At 50.5% G+C, this 16,052-nt stretch overlaps 1 protein-coding gene across 1 annotated transcript in view; it reads left to right on the top strand.

The window, feature by feature from the left end:
• Nucleotides 1-16,052, top strand: part of FKBP2 (FKBP prolyl isomerase 2) — a 325,209-nt gene that overhangs the window by 296,086 nt on the left and 13,071 nt on the right. The window lies entirely within an intron of this gene.

Below are 16,052 nucleotides of genomic sequence, written 5' to 3'. Positions count from 1 at the left end.
TCATGCCCCGATGGTCAGATTTCTCTTGGACTGTGATATGAGAATGACGGATCCAGCAGGGCTCCTTCTTTGCTGCCCTCATTCCTCTCAAGGCAGAGGTAGGCTTGCCAATCCCCAGGTCCCAGCGGAGGTTCTCCCGCTTTCCCAGGCTCCTTCCTGCCCCCAGTCAGCTGGCTGGCGAGGGAAGCCCCACCCCCACAGCCACCATGTGACTTTCCACCTCTGGAGGCTTCAGTCTCCAATTGGAAAGGCTTCCTCTTAGGATAGTGTGTCTGTGTTACTTTGAAGAAGTTGGCAGCAACTCATGAGTAGAGATGCCAATCCCTCGCTTCAGAGCCGCCAGAAACGGGGTGGGGGGGAGAGAAATGTCTGCTGAGCACTTCATTATTCCCTATGTGGAGATCGATTTTCATAGGGTATAATGGGGAATTGATCTGGAGGTATTAGGGGTTCTGGGGGGGGCTGTTTTTTGAGGTAGAGGCACCAAATTTTCAGTATAGCATCTAGTGCCTCTCCCCAAAATATGTCATGGGTGCTAGGGGACCCTGCAGAAGAAGCTGAGCCTGCAGAAGAAACTGTGCCCCTGCCACCGGCACCAGTGCCCCTGCCTCCTACTGGAGAAGATCCAAGCCCCCCTGCCTCGCCCTCTCGGGTGGCTCGTGTGCATGACCGCCTTCGTCAGGACCTCAGGGATCGGAGGAGGGCGGCACGCTCACGAGCAAGACGCAATTAGTCCAAACGGGCAACAGACAGCAGAGGGCTATATAGCTGTGGGCTTTGGGAGAAGGCTTTGTGAAAGCAACTAGTCACTTACCTGACGTTCTAGCATCCACTTCGGCTTCTGACTTTGGCTTCTGGACCCCTTGACGTTGGCTTTGACTTCTGGACCCCCTGACTTCGGCTTCTGAACCTCTGACCTGCGATACCTGGACTGTGATTTGGTTTTGGCACTCTGAACCCTCTTTGCTCACCAGCTACAGACCTTGGACTGCCCCTGGATTTCACCTGGCCTGGCCCCAGCTCGTGACAGATTGCTTCCACCACCCCAATCACCCACTCCGCAGGATGGATGCTGAAGCAAGTGGAACCGCAGGACTACTGGCTGCCCTCCAAGCCCAGGTACAGCAGCTGACACAGGCAGTAGTGCACTTGCAACAACAACCTGAGGCCAGCACTCCAGCCAAGTGCCCAGTTCCCCCACCTGACAGATTTGGAGGTGCCGTGGCGCAGGTTTCCTGCTTTCCTGGTGCAGTGTCGGCTGTACTTCGAGCTAAGAGCATGGAACTTCCCCAATGACAAAACAAAGGTGTGTTTCATTATTAGTCTGTTAAAGGGGCAGGTGGCCAAGTGGGCCACACCCCTACTGGTTGGGTCCTCTCCCCTACTGACTGATTACCAGGGGTTCGAGGCCCACAGAGGAAGTCCTGGATGAACTGGCCAGGGTGGAGCAGCCACCCACGCTCCAAGAACTCATCACCCTCTGCCTCCGCATCGATGGCCGCCTGGAAAGCCGCCGCCAAGCCAAGACCAGCGGGCGCCAGCTCCCTGCGCCATGCCACTTGGCTCCTCTCCCATCCCCAGGTAGTACCAGAGATGAGGGTGAGCCTATGCAGCTTGGAGCTGCTCGACCCCGCCTGACTCCAGAAGAGAAGGCCAGACACCACACGCAGAATCTGTGCCTCTACTGCAGCACGGCTGGCCACTATGCCTCTGGCTGCCCCGCTAAGTGTCGGATACCTGGACCGTCGTTGCCACCGCTGCCAAAAGGGCAGCCCCAGGAGTAAGTGGACCCTCCAGCCTGGGGCGACTAGCTGGGTCCCCCGAACAACAGGCCGACACCCCGGGCCCGTTCCTGCTACCAGTGAAACTCCGTCTGCCCGATGGACGCTGGCTGTTCGTGTATGCCATGCTGGACTCTGGAGCAGCCCACTGTTTTGTAGATGCCGCCTTTGTAAAGCAACACCAGATCCCAGTACGGACAAAAGAGGTTCCGACGCTGGTGGAGGCTATTGATGGGCGCCTCCTCCATTCTGGCCTCATCACCCAGGAGACCTGTCCCATCACCTTCCACATCCAGCAGCACCAAGAACAGCTGCAGTTCGATGTCGCTCGCATGCCCCGCTTCCTGCTGATTCTAGGCCTTTCCTGGTTGAAGCTGCACAACCCCATCCTGGACTGGGCCCAGCAGGAACTACGCTTCCGAGACCCATGCCCCCATCTGACGCCTCCCACCACTCTAGCAGCCGGCATCCCGAGTGGTGGTCCTCAGCTCCCTCAGAAGTATGCGGATTTCGTCGATGTCTTTGAAGAGACAGGAGCGGATCAACTTCCCCCTCACCGGCCCTATGACTGTGCCATTGATTTGGAAACTGGGGCACCACTCCCGGTGGGGTGTCTATACCCAATGTCGGAGCCTGAGTTGGCAGCTCTGTGAGACTTCCTGGACAAGAACCTGAAACGCGGATTCATCCGACCCTCAACCTCTCCCCTGTCGGCCCCAGTCCTCTTCGTGAAGAAGAAAAGTGGGGAGCTCCGGCTATGCAATGACTACCGGGCCCAGAAAAGATCACCATCCGAGACCGGTACCCTCTACCCCTGATCCCTGAACTCTTGGATCGCTTAAAGGGGGCCCAGATCTACACCAAGCTGGACCTCCGTGGAGCGTACAATTTGGTACGCATACGGCCAGGAGACGAGTGGAAGACTGTGTTTGGGACCCGATACGGGCAGTACGAATACCTGGTAATGCCTTCGGATTGACCAACACCCCCGCTGTCTTCCAGAGGTTCATGAATGACGTATTCCGGGACCTGCTCGACCGCTTCGCGATCATATACCTGGATGACATCCTGATTTACTCCCGCGATCCTACCCAGCACGTCGAGCACGTCTGCCAGGTCCTGCAGCGCCTACAAGCCCATGGCCTCTACGCCAAGCTGGAGAAGTGCGACTTTGACCTGCGTTCCGTCGAGTTCCTTGGTCACATTGTATCACCACAGGGAATCCTCATGGACCCCAGAAAAGTGGAAGCGGTCCTGACCTGGCAAGCTCCTCAGAATCACAAGGACCTGCAGCGGTTCCTTGATTTTGCCAACTACTATCGGCAATTCATCCCGGCCTATGCATCCCTGACCACACCCCTGACTAAACTACGCCCCAAAGAACCCTTCCACTGGTCCCCAGAGGCCGATAACGCCTTCTCCACCTTGAAGACCCGCTTTGCCACCGGGCCGCTCCTGAGATACCCCAACCCCCAGCTTCCCTTTACGGTGGAAGCTGACGCCTCCAACGTGTTCCTGGGAGCAGTGCTGTCCCAGCGCGAGGAGCTGTCCCAGCCACTCCAGCCCTGTGCCTATTACTCGCGCCAGCTCACTGCTGCAGAGAGGAACTATACCATCTGGGAGAGGGAGTTACTTGCAATCAAAGCGGCTTTTGAAGCATGGCGACATTACCTCGAAGGGGCTCGCCACCCTGTTCAAGTGCTCACTGACCACCGGAACCTGGAGCACCTCCAGACCACCTGCCATCTCAACGAACGCCAGATCCGGTGGTCCCTGTTCTTCTCCCGCTTCGACTTCCGTATTACCTACATCCCCCATACCCAGAATCGAAAAGCAGACGCGCTCTCGCGGAAACCGGAATACACCCCTGCTTCAACTGAGACCGCGCCTGCTGCTCCCATCCTGCTGCCCTCAGTGTTTGCAGCCACCTCCACTCCCCCAGCACTCGTGGAGGACATTCGTGCTAGCCAGGCCAATGATCCCTGGGTCCAGCAACACCTCCAGGCACTCCAAGATGGCTCAACGGGCGAGTTCACGACTTGAGGCGGCCTTTTGCTACACCACGAACGCCTCTATGTGCCGCCCGGACCCTAGTGGGCAGAAGTGCTACGCCTGACCCACGACTCGTTACCCGCCGGACACTTTGGGCAGTATAAGACCACCCACTTGCTGACACGGGAATTCTGGTGGCCACGAGTTCGCTCCGATGTTGCCCGTTATGTCAGCTCCTGTGACGTCTGCCGACGAGCCAAAGACATCCCAGCCAAACCCTCAGGGTTGTTACAGCCCTTGCCCACAGCCTCAGGGCTCTGGGATACCATCTCGATGGACTTCATCACAGAACTTCCACGATCCAAGGGTCAGACTTGCATCTTGGTGGTCGTCAACCTATTTACAAAAATGGCCCACTTCATTCCGTGCCCGAAACTTCCCACAGCTCAGGAGACTGCCCACCTCTACCTGCAACACATCTTTCGTCTGCACGGACTCCCAGCCCACCTGATCTCAGACTGGGGCCCCCAGTTCTCCTCTCGGTTCTGGCAAGCGCTCCATTCCAGCCTGGGTACTCGAGTGAACCTGTCCTCAGCCTACCACCCACAGACAGATGGTCAGACAGAGCGCACTGATGCCGCGCTAGAGCAATATCTCCGCTGTTACACCTGTTACCAGCAGGACGACTGGTCCACTCTGTTGCCTCTAGCGGAGTTTGCATACAACAACGCGGTCCATTCATCCACCCAAATGACCCCATTTGCTGCAACCTACGGATACCACCCTCGGTTCTTCCCGGCCGTTCTGCCACCCACGAATGTCCCCGCCGTCGATGCCTACCTGCAAGAACTCCACGCCGGCCAAGACGTTCTCCGTGAGCAGCTACAGCGGGCCAAGGAAGCCTATAAACTGGCTGCGGACTGGAAGAGGCAAGAAGGCTCCCCAATACAGCTGGGGGATCAGGTGTGGCTCTCAACCCGCTACCTGCGCAGGCCTGGCCGGTCTCACAAGCTGGACGCGCGGTTCATTGGACCCTACCCCGTCATGGAACAAATAAACCTCGTCGCCTTCAGGCTCCAGTTACCACCCCACCTCCGCATTCAACCTGTGTTCCATCGCTCCCTCCTCGTTCCGGCTACACCCCCTGACCCAGCTCGGCCTCCTTCCCCACCGCCACCACCACCGGTGCTGGTGAATGACGAAGAAGAATATGAGGTGCGCCAGATCCTGGACTCCCGGTACCATCGTGGAGGCCTCCAGTACCTTGTGGACTGGGAGGGATACGGCCCGGAAGACCGGTCTTGGGAACCGGTGGACAACCTTCATGCACCAGACTCAGTACAACAGTTCCACAACGACCACCCCGACCTCCCAGGCCCTTCGATGGAGGGGGGCCCTGGGGGTGGGGATAGTGTCATGGGTGCTGGGGACCCTGCAGAAGAAGCTGAGCCTGAAGAAGAAACTGTGCCCCTGCCACCGGCACCAGTGCCCCTGCCTCCTACTGGAGAAGATCCAAGCCCCCCTGCCTCGCCCTCTCGGGTGGCTCGTGTGCGTGACCGCCTTCGTCAGGACCTCAGGGATCGGAGGAGGGCGGCACGCTCACGAGCAAGATGCTCCCTGAGTTCTAAAAGGATCCTGGCCCCTCTAGGAGTGAGGATGCTTGAGTCTCAGCAGGATCCTGGCCGCCCTCTGAGTCAGCAATTAGTCCAAATGGGCAACAGACAGCAGAGGGCTATATAGCTGTGGGCTTTGGGAGAAGGCTTTGTGGAAGCAACTGGTCACTTACTTGACATTCTAGCATCCACTTCGGCTTCTGACTTTGGCTTCTGGACTCCTTGATGTTGGCTTTGACTTCTGGATCCCCTGACTTTGACTTCTGAACCTCTGACCTGCGATAACTGGACTGTGATTTGGTTTTGGCGCTTTGAACCCTCTTTGCTCACCAGCTACAGACCTTGGACTGCCCCTGGACTTTGCCTGGCCTGGCCCCAGCTCATGACAAAATACCCCCCAAGTTTCAAAACAATTGGACCAGAGGGTCCAATTCTATGAGCCCCAAAAGAAGGTCCCCTATCCTTCATTATTTCCTATGGAAGGAAGGCATTTTAAAAAGTGTGCTGTTCCTTTAAATGTGATGGCCAGAACTCCCTTGGAGTTCAATTATGCTTATCACACCCTTGCTTCTGGCTCCGTCCCCACTGTCTCCTGGTTTCACCCCCCAAAGTCTCCTGGCTCCACCCCCAAAGTCCCCAGATATTTCTTGAATTGGACTTGGCAACCCTAGGCAGGGGGATTGTAGGGATGTCAACCTCCAGGTGGGACCTGGAAACCCCTAAAATTACAGTTCATTTCTCTACTACAGAGACCAACTCCCCTAGAAAAAAATAGAAACTTTGGAGGGTAATAATAATAATACAACAACTTTTATTGGCATAATATCAGACATGACAAGGAACCAATCTATCCATCAAATGGCAATATGCAAATACACTAAGTGCCTTCTACTGCTAAATATAAACATTTTTGCAACAGTTTCAATTACCAATTGGTTCCGAGTTGACAACAGAAAGACAATTTTATATTTGTCGGGCTTCACTGTTTGCTCACTCAGACAGGGGTCAATGAGTATGGAGCACAGGTCAGAGTAGAAAATACAGTTTAGGAACACATGTCTCTGGACGTGCACAAAAGCACAATACCTGATCCCCTCGTCTGATAAAGTGTGCTTAGAGAGCACCTGAAAGCTTACATTCTAAATAAAACTTGGTTGGTCTTAAAGGTGATACTTGACTCCTGCTTTGTTCAAGAGCACAATCTGTTAGCATAGGGAGTTTTATGGAATCTTCCAAGTAGTATCGCAAATGGTAGCGCATTGAACCTAGCTAGTGAAATAGGCTCTGCGTTGCCAGGGTGCCATTAGGCAGGTGAGATATTCAGCCCTATACCCAAGAGGTAAAAACCCCAAACTCAAGTGTGAACATCTGCCTTTAGCAAGGCTTTCAGGAACCTACAATTCAATATCAACCAATCTTTGTCTGATCAATAAGAAAGCTGATTTTTCTGAATGCAGAAATAGATGGCTTTGGAAGGTAGAATTTATGGTATTGCACCCCACTGAGGCCCCCGTCCTCCCCAGGCTCCACCCCCAAATCTCCAGGAGTTTCCTATCCTGGAGTTGGCAACCCTACCCCTACATCCTCTGCCAGTGGCCAGGAGAAACCTGGCAACCCTTTTCCTGAGCCTGGTTGCCAGAGTTACTCCCAGCTCTCTTGTTCCTGGAACTTCCCAAGACACATAAGAGGTGATATAGGCACACCATGCCTAGGAATGGGTACCTGCGTGTGCCCCGTGGGCCTTCCAGGTGGACTTTGGCCCCAACTTTGGAAGTGTCAATATTTAGAGAGTCCAGCTGGAGCCCTGGGCAGTGGGAGGTGTGGTTTAAGCAATCTCCCCCTACCAAGGCCTTGATCAAGGCCAGTGCTTGCTGGAAGCTGGGGGTTTCAGGGAGGGGGAGGAGAAGTAAAAGAGTGAGAACGCAGTCCACAAACTGTTTCTGTCCAGCAGCTCAGCTCCTTTCACTCACGGAGAAGCCAGTAACTTTCCCCATGGAAAGAAGAGAAGAAGAAGAAGAAGAAGAAGAAGAAGAAGAAGAAGAAGAAGAAGAAGAAGAAGAAGAAGAAGAAGAAGAAGAAGAAGAAGAAGAAGAAGAAGAAGAAGCTTGCACACTGTTGCTTAGGACAATGATTGCAAGTGCTGCCTCATGTTATTTAGCAGCTGTAAACTGCAGTCTTAACCATAAGCTCCCTAGGAGACCACTCTCAGGCCTTTCCTTGTCTGGTGATAACAGTGCTGGTGTACCTTACAAAATTATTGTAAGGATTACAGTCAGGGCTTGCTTTTCCCCCTTTTTTTCTTTTAGCAGGAACGCAGTTCCAACTGGCTTGGCATCAGGGTGTGTGGCCTAATATGCAAATGAGTGTCTGCTGGGCTTTTTTCTACCAAAAAAAGCCCTGATTACAATGATCGTATATGTGAAATCCTTTGAACACCATTCAAACATGAAGTACTATTATGCATGCAGCATTATTATGATTGTCATTGGCTGCAATCCTAAAGCCACCTTCCCTAGGGGAGTAAGCCCTGCGGGATAATAGGGGACTGACTTGAGAGTAAATCTGCTTAGGCTTGCTTCTATAACATTTTTTAAGGGCCAAAATTAAATCTCAGACCTTCAGGGGTCCCCACTAGTACAGAAAGATGGGAGACAGTTTGCTCCCCAGCAGTGACACATTTGGGGTCCCTCCTAGAGTTCCCAGCTCAGGGTTGGGAAATACCTGGAAACAGGGCTCTTTTTTTGTAGAAAAAGCCCAGCAGGAACTCATTTGCATATTAGGCCACGCACCCCTGGCACCAAGCCTGCCAGAACTGCTCAAAAAAAGCCCTGCCTGGGAATTTTGGGGTGGAGCCAGAGGAGGGTGGGGTTTGGGGTGGGGGTTTAATGGGGGATAATACCATTGAGCCCACTTTCCAAACCAGTGGTTTTCTCCAGGTGAATTGATCTTCATCACCTAGAGATCATTTGTGATAGCAGGGATCTCCAGCCATCACCTGGAGGTTGGCAACTCCAGCCTCTCCATTCAATATTCCCAACGTTTGGTACCAGCAGTGTTTGTGATCGTTTTATTTCATTATTGATCTCCAGATTGCTTGAAATGTTTTTCACCTGGAACCCTGTTGGTAGGGTTGCCGGCTCCAAGCTGGAAAATTCCTTGAGATGTGGGGATTGGAGCCTGTGGGAAGGTGGAGTCTGGAGAGGAGTGGGGCTTCAGTAGGGTATACTGCCATACAGTCCACTTTCCAAATGGCCATTTTCTCCAGGGGGATTAATCTCTGCCATCTGGAGATCAATTGTAATAGTGGGAGATCTTCAGGTACCACATGAAGACCGGCAACCCAAACTAAGTGCCCGACAGTTGTCCAGTATTGGGCACCTGGAAGCTGGCAAACCTACTGCGATTCATTTTGTAGCAGGGACTCATTAGGCCACACCCACCTGATGTAGCCAATCCTCCGAGAGCTTATAGCAGACTCTGTAAACACTTGGAGGATTGGCTGCATCAGGGGTGTGTGGCCTAATATGCAATGGAGCTCCTGCTACAAAATGAGCAGCCATCTGCCAATTTTGCCAAATGGGACTTTTCTGCTTCCCCATCCTGCTACAGGTTGCTGAACCCCCCCCCCCTTTGCTCCCCCAGAGACCCCCCTAGGAACACCACCAAGGGCAAAGTTGAAGGTCTTCAGTGGGGGGGGGGGATTGGTGAAAATCAGCACCCTTTTTTCTGAAGATTTAAGTGGCATCAGTCTTCAGAACTGCATGATTGGAGGTATGACACTGCATGCAAAAATAACTGTGTATGTAGGCTGAACATAAGAGAAGCCATGTTGGATCAGGCCAATGGCCCATCCAGTCCAACACTCTGTGCCACACAGTGGCAAAAAAACCCCAAGTGCCATCAGGAGGTCCACCAGTGGGGCCAGGACACTAGAAGCAACCCCTCCCCAGCACCAAGAATATAGAGCATCACTGCCCCAGACAGAGAGTTCCAACAATATGCTGTGGCTAATAGCCACTGATGGACATTTGCTCCAAATGCTTATCCAATCCCCTCTTGAAGCTGTCTATGCTTGTAGCCACCACCACCTCCTGCGGCAGTGAATTCCACATGTTAATCACCCTTTGGGTGAAGAAGTACTTCCTTTTATCTGTTCTAACCCAACTAATCAGCAATTTCATTGAGTGTCAACGAGGTGATATTATTTTTTCAGTAAACTTTTGTATTAGCTGTGACCTCCCTGGATTCTTCTTGCTGTGGTTTTCAGCATGTACGCCCCCCCCACAAAAAAAAATTCTTTTGTGTCTCCCAACTCACTACTGCTACCTTTCAAACAGCCAACAACTTCAGTTGCTTATTTTTGGAGCCCCATGGGTGTCAAGAGCTCAAATCAGGGAAGACGATGCTAGAATCATAGAGTTGGAAAGGACCTCCAGGGTCATTTAGTCCAACCCCCTGCACAATGCAGGAACTTCACAACTACCTCCCACATACATATACATACATCCCCAGTGACCCCAGAAGAGAGGAAAAACCTCCAGTATCCCTTGCCGAAAAAGCCTGACTGGAGGAGGAAAAATTGCCTCCTGATCTCAAAGTGGCAATCAGCATTTCTCTGGGCGTGTAAGAAAGGGCCATGAGAACTAAGCACTGAGGCAACCCTTCCTGCCCTCATGATCTGACTAATTCACAGAATCAGCATTGCTGTCAGATGACCATCTAGCCATCTGTTCAAAAACCTCCAAGGAAGGAGAGTGCTAGTAGGTATCCAATCCAAGGCAGCTCGATGGGGTGAAAAGTCCAGGGGTTCATCCGTCTGGACCATGCAGTTCCTGGCTCACCTATCCATGGCAGCATCTCAGCTGGCCACAGGAGACAAAGAAGAAAGAAACCAGCGGAGAATTATCCCTAGTTTATAGGCAACGGGTCCCTGGTTCCCAGACCAGTCTCTCTCTCTCTCTCGGCTTGGCTTCGCGAACGAAGATTTAAGAAGGGTGCAATAGTCCACGTTTGCTGCAGGCTCGCTGGTGGCTGACAAGACCAATGCGGGACAGGCAGGTCCGGCCACAGTGGCTGCAGGGAAAAGTCTGATTTGGGGTTGGTGCTGTAGCAGTGCGATTCTTCCTCAATCTCCTTTTGTCCTCAAGACCAGCCACCAGACCAGTACCGAGCAGACAAATGCCCCCCTCCCACATTGCCATGGGATTCTGGTGCCCCCTGCAGGGCATGTTGGACACAGTTTTGGGGAAAAAACAGAATGCAGTCCACATCATACCTTTAACTTGTAGTGAAAAATGCCATCACTTTGCGGTTGACTTATGGTAACCCCTGTAAGCTTTTCAAGGCAAGAGACAAGGAGAGGTAGTTTGCCATTGCCTGCCTCTGCGTAGCAACCCTGGACTTTCCCGGTGGCCTCCCATTCAAGGACTGGCCAGGCCAGGGCCAATCCTACTTAGCTTCCGATGTCTGAGGAGATCAATATCTGAGGAGACTAGGCTAGCCTGGGCCATCCAAGTCAGGGCAATATCTTTTAGTTGGATCAATGAAATGATACATAACATTAGGTGACCTGCGGGACCTCTAGGAGAGTGGTTAGTCGTGTGGACCAGGGAGCCACATGTGGCTCTTTCACACATATAATGTGGCTCTTGAAGACCCCACTGCCCTGTTGGCCAGCTTGGAGAATGCACTTAAAGTTGTTTTCTTTCCCCCCTTCCTCCCTTGGCTTGTAGCTCTCAAACATCTGATGTCCATGAGGAAGACAGGGCCTCAGTGAAGTACAATGCCATAAAGTCTACCCTCCAAAGCATTCATTTTTCTCCTCAGGAACTGATCTCTATAGTCTAGAGATGAAGTGAAATTCTGGGGGATCCCCAGGTCCCACCTGGAGTCTGACACCCCTGGATAACTGTAATAATGGGAGATCTCCAGGTGCCACCTGGTAATCCTAATTTGGCATTTCTTTAAGCCCATAACAACCCACCTTTCCAAAAAGCTTTTTGAAGTGACTGAACTCAAACAATGTAGTCAAAAACACTTAAAATACATGAAGAATAAGAAAGCCGATTAAAATATATAAATAACATCCTGACAACAAAAACAGAAATAGCAACATCAACAGGAAACGCCTGATCACTGCACTCAGCTAAATGCAGAGTCTTTGACTCCTTACACCTGAGGAAAGCTGTGCATTTAGTTGAGCAGATGGAAGGATCCAACCCTGTTATCTCCAGTATAAACAGCAATTTTTTTAAAAAAAACCCAGGAAAACCCTGTTTTGTAAAAGCCGTAGGGCAATTTCACAGTCCAGTGGATCGAGCCATTTCAATTTGCAGCAAAGAAACTAAATGAGAGCTAAAAACTGGGAGGACAGTTGAATCCGCAGCTACCAACAAAGGACGATGCTTGTTTCGGAACATCCCAGCCTTCGGGGATTGCTCACTGTGGAAGCCATTTTGGGACTGGTCCTGCCTCCCATGACAGCCATTTTGTGGTAGAGCTTACGGGAACTTCCCAAAGCATCCACAGTTTTAACAGCACTGGGGTCCCTGGGGCTGAGGTGTCACAGGGATCCTGGAGAGGTTTTTGTTTTGTTTTGCCATCTGGGCTTGGAGCAGGGCAGGGGTCACTAGGAATGTGGGGGAAGTACTTGTGAATTTCCTGCACTGTGCAGGGGGTTGGACTAGTTGGCCCTGGAAGTACCATTCCAACTCTATGATATCTAAGATTTATTTATTTTAATTTATTTTAGCAGGTTTATATTCCACCCTTTCCCACAAGTGGGCTCAGGGCAGAGAACAAGATGAATTAAACAGCAATTAAAACCATACATAACAATATAATAAAACCATAAAAACAGTAATTACTATGGGCGGCAGATACTTATTATGGCAGCAGCTACCTGCCTGGGAGACTCAGGTTCGAATTCCCAATCTGCCATGGAATTTTACTGGGTGACCTTAGGCCAGTCTCAATCACCCTCAGCGTAAGCCACTTCACAGAGCGGTTGTAGGGATGCCAACCTCCAGGTGGGACCTGGAGATCCCTCAGAATTACAGCTGATTTCCAGTCTACAGAGATCAGTTCCCCTAGAGAAGACTGATGCTTTGAAGGGTTGGCTCTGTGGCATTGTACCCCACTGAGGCCCCTGTCCTCCTCAGGCCCAATTCTCTAGGAGTTTCCCAACCTGGATCTGGCAACCCTACTCCACCCCCCCCCTGCCAGAGAACCTGGCAACCCTAAGTAGTTGTGAGAATAAAACGAAGGAGGGCAGAACAATGCTGCTAGCTGTTTTTGGTCCCCTTTGGGGAGGAAAACATAGTATGAGTATATTAAAATAATCTTCAGTTTTAATGGTGAGAGAGTTAGAAGAACAGGAGGAGGAGGAGGGAAAAAGAAGAAGAAGAAAAGAAGAAGAAGATGATGATGGATTTATACCCTGCCCTTCACTATGAATCTCAGAGCATCCTACAATCTCCTTTACCTTCCTCCTCCACAACAGACAATAAGAGCCCTGTGGCACAGAGTGTTAAAGCTGCAGTACTGCAGTCCTAAACACTGCTCACAGCCTGAGTTTGATCCCTGGTGGAAGCTGGGTTTTCAGGTAGCTGGCTCGAGGTTGACTCAGACTTCCATCCTTCCGAAGTAGGTAAAATGATTACCCAGCTTGTGGTTGAAGCACCCTATGCTAGAAGAGGATTCAAAGCAGGAATAATCAAGTTGACCTCCTGTTCATTGGGACTCCTTTGATGGAACTGTGAAACTTTTGGGGAAGAGTTCAATCCCCAGTGGAAGCTGGGTTTTCAGGTAGCCGGCTTGAGGTTGACTCAGCCTTCCATCCTTCCGAGGTCGGTAAAATGAGTACCCAGCTTGCTGGGGGGGAAGTGTAGATGACTGGGGAAGTCAATGGCAAACCACCCCGTAAAAAGTCTGCCGTGAAAACGCTGTGAAAGCAACATCACTTCAGAGTCGGAAATGACTGGTGCTTGCCCAGGGGACCTTTCCTTTCCACAACAGACATCTTGTGAGGTAGGTGGAGCTAAGAGAGCTTTCACAAGAAGCTGCCCTTTCAAGGACAGCTCTGCAAGAGCTATGGCTGACCCAAGGCCATTCCAGCAGCTGCAAGTGGAGGAATGGGGAATCAAAACTGGTTTTCTCAGATGAGAGTCTGCGCACTTAACCACTACACCAAACTAAGCTCTCTGATCAATTTCTCCAAAGTGTGAGACATTAGAAAGTTGGGAATATGGACAGGGCTGACAAGAGTCGCTGGCCTGGACCACCAGATAGGAAATGGGATGGTGAGAAAGCCCAAAAGATCAGGAGTAGGTCACATTACAGGTGATCAGGTCACTGGGGGTCAAAGTGCTATTTCACCCGTGTAATTTTACAGGTCAAGGAGGTTGTGCGATGGAGGTGGGAGAGAGACTGTCGTGAATTGGGCAGGTTGTATGTGAATACAAGGGTTAAAATACCTTATCGGATTAAGTGACCCGAGAGGTCAGTTTCCCCAGGATAAGAAATCCACAAAGGGAAATAAGGATCAAAGTCTAGGGCCAAGTCACAGGGTCGTCTATGCCAATGCGCTGCAGAAAGATCACATGATGGTGGCTTTTAAAGAATACAATGACAGCCATTGGTGAGGATGTTCGCGACCCTGCCCCCAAGTTTCTAGGCCTAGAATGTCAATTCTGGTTTGGGACATTCCTGGAGATTTGGGGTTGTAAGCTGTGGAGGGTGGGATTCTGAGAATGGAGCCCTGGAGAAACAATGGTGCTGTCAGGGTGTGTGGCCTAATATACAAATGAGTTCCTGTTAGGCTTTTTCTACCAAAAAAAGCCTTGGGCATAGTAGAGTTTGGCCTTTTTAAAACAAAAAGAGGCTGTGGGAAGAGCAAGCGTGAGAAGGAATTGAAGGAATAATGGGGTTGGGAAGATCACAACATAACGTATAGGGAAACCACATGTACCTTTTGATTTTTCATTTTTTTTAATCATTTTAATTTTTCCCCAGCATACAAAGTTCAAAAGGACAGTCAAACAAAGCAGTGAGTTCCACCTTAAAAGCACCTTCAGAAACTGAAAAGATAATATTTCTGTTATCTGACAATGATGCTCATGTCTCCTATAGTCTCTTTGCTTGCCCTTGCAGCTGAGAAGATAAGAGCAAGAATGATATCAAATGCTGTAACTTCTTGAGGTTGGCCTTTCTGGGGAACTTTTAAGGTGTTATTTGGGAACTTTGTTGTTTGTATTCTGTTTTGTAACAGCCAATGGCTATACACAATACATTTTTGACGGTAAGCAGTGAGTGTGCTTCAGAATTACACAAAATTCTTCCTCGGGATAGATTTAAAAAATAATTCTGGGACAGGTTTAATTTTTAAAAACCCACCAAAGCAAAGTTAAAATTCCACCTTGGTTGGCCCTAATAACTACTTATATTGCAGAGCTCCAGTGAATCCTATACTGATGGGCTACGTTCATTTTTTAATCTTATTTTATTTACCAAATTTATATCCTGCTGGGGAGGGCAAGGTTTGGGAGGGGATGGGACCTCAGCAGGGAATAATTCCGTAGAGCCCAGCTTCCAAAGCAGCCATTTCCCGAAGGGAACTGATCTCAGTAGACAAGAGATAGCTTTAATTTCAGTAGGTCTCCAGGTCCCGCCTGGAATTTGGCAACCATAGCAAGGACACCACAACATTCAGCTACAGAAGTCCATAAAAGCAGATGATGAACCAGGCTTCCCAGCTCCATGTTGGGAAAAAATCTGGAGATTTTGGGGGGTGGGATCTGAGGACGGTGGATTTGGAGAAGGGAGGGACTTCAGTGGTGTATAACGCCACAGAGGCAAGAGATAGGAGTAGGGCTGCCAATCCTCCCGCTTTGGAGACCCTCCCCCCGCTTCAGGGTAATCAGAAAGCGGGGGGGGGGAGAAATGTCTGCTGGGAACTCCATTATTTCCCAGGGAGACTGATTCCCATAGGGTATAATGGAGAATTGATCAGCTGGTATCTGGAGCTCTGGGCAGGCTGTTTTTGGAGATAGAGGCACCAAATTTGCAGCGTAAAATTCAACACCTCTCCTAAAAATACCCTTCACATTTCAAAAAGATTGGACCAGTGGTTCCAATTTTATGAGCTCCAAACGAAGGTGCCTCTATCCTTAATTATTTCCAACGGAAGGAAGGCTTTTAAAAAGTGTATGGTTCCTTTAAATGTGATTGCCAGAACTCCCTTTGGAGTTCAATTATTCTTGTCACAAGCTTGCTCCTGGCTCCACCCCTAATGTCTCTTGGCTCCACCCCCAAAGTACCCAGATATTTCTTGAATTAGACTTGGCAACCCTAGGAGAGTTCACTTTCCAATGCAGCCATTTTTTCTCCGGGTGAGCTGACTACTTGCCTTGAGATCAGCTGTAATCCTAGGAGATCTCCTAGATCTCCAGCTACCACGTGGAGATTTGCAAAGCCACATCTGGATGTTTACCTCACCATCCTCTCTCCTCTGACAGCTCTTAACAAATGCTAGTTGCAGTATCTGGCAAAGCTTTGTATTGCATAATAAAGCAACATCAAAATGGAAACGTGCATTTCAGCAGCTCGCCTTAATTTTTTTTTAAATGTAATAGTTCCGAAATGTAAACCACTCCGGAAGCCAGTCCAG

Source organism: Heteronotia binoei, chromosome 1 (genome assembly GCF_032191835.1).
Source record: "Heteronotia binoei isolate CCM8104 ecotype False Entrance Well chromosome 1, APGP_CSIRO_Hbin_v1, whole genome shotgun sequence".
In the NCBI taxonomy this organism is placed as follows: domain Eukaryota; kingdom Metazoa; phylum Chordata; class Lepidosauria; order Squamata; family Gekkonidae; genus Heteronotia; species Heteronotia binoei.
This window is presented reverse-complemented; position numbering and strand designations above follow the sequence as displayed.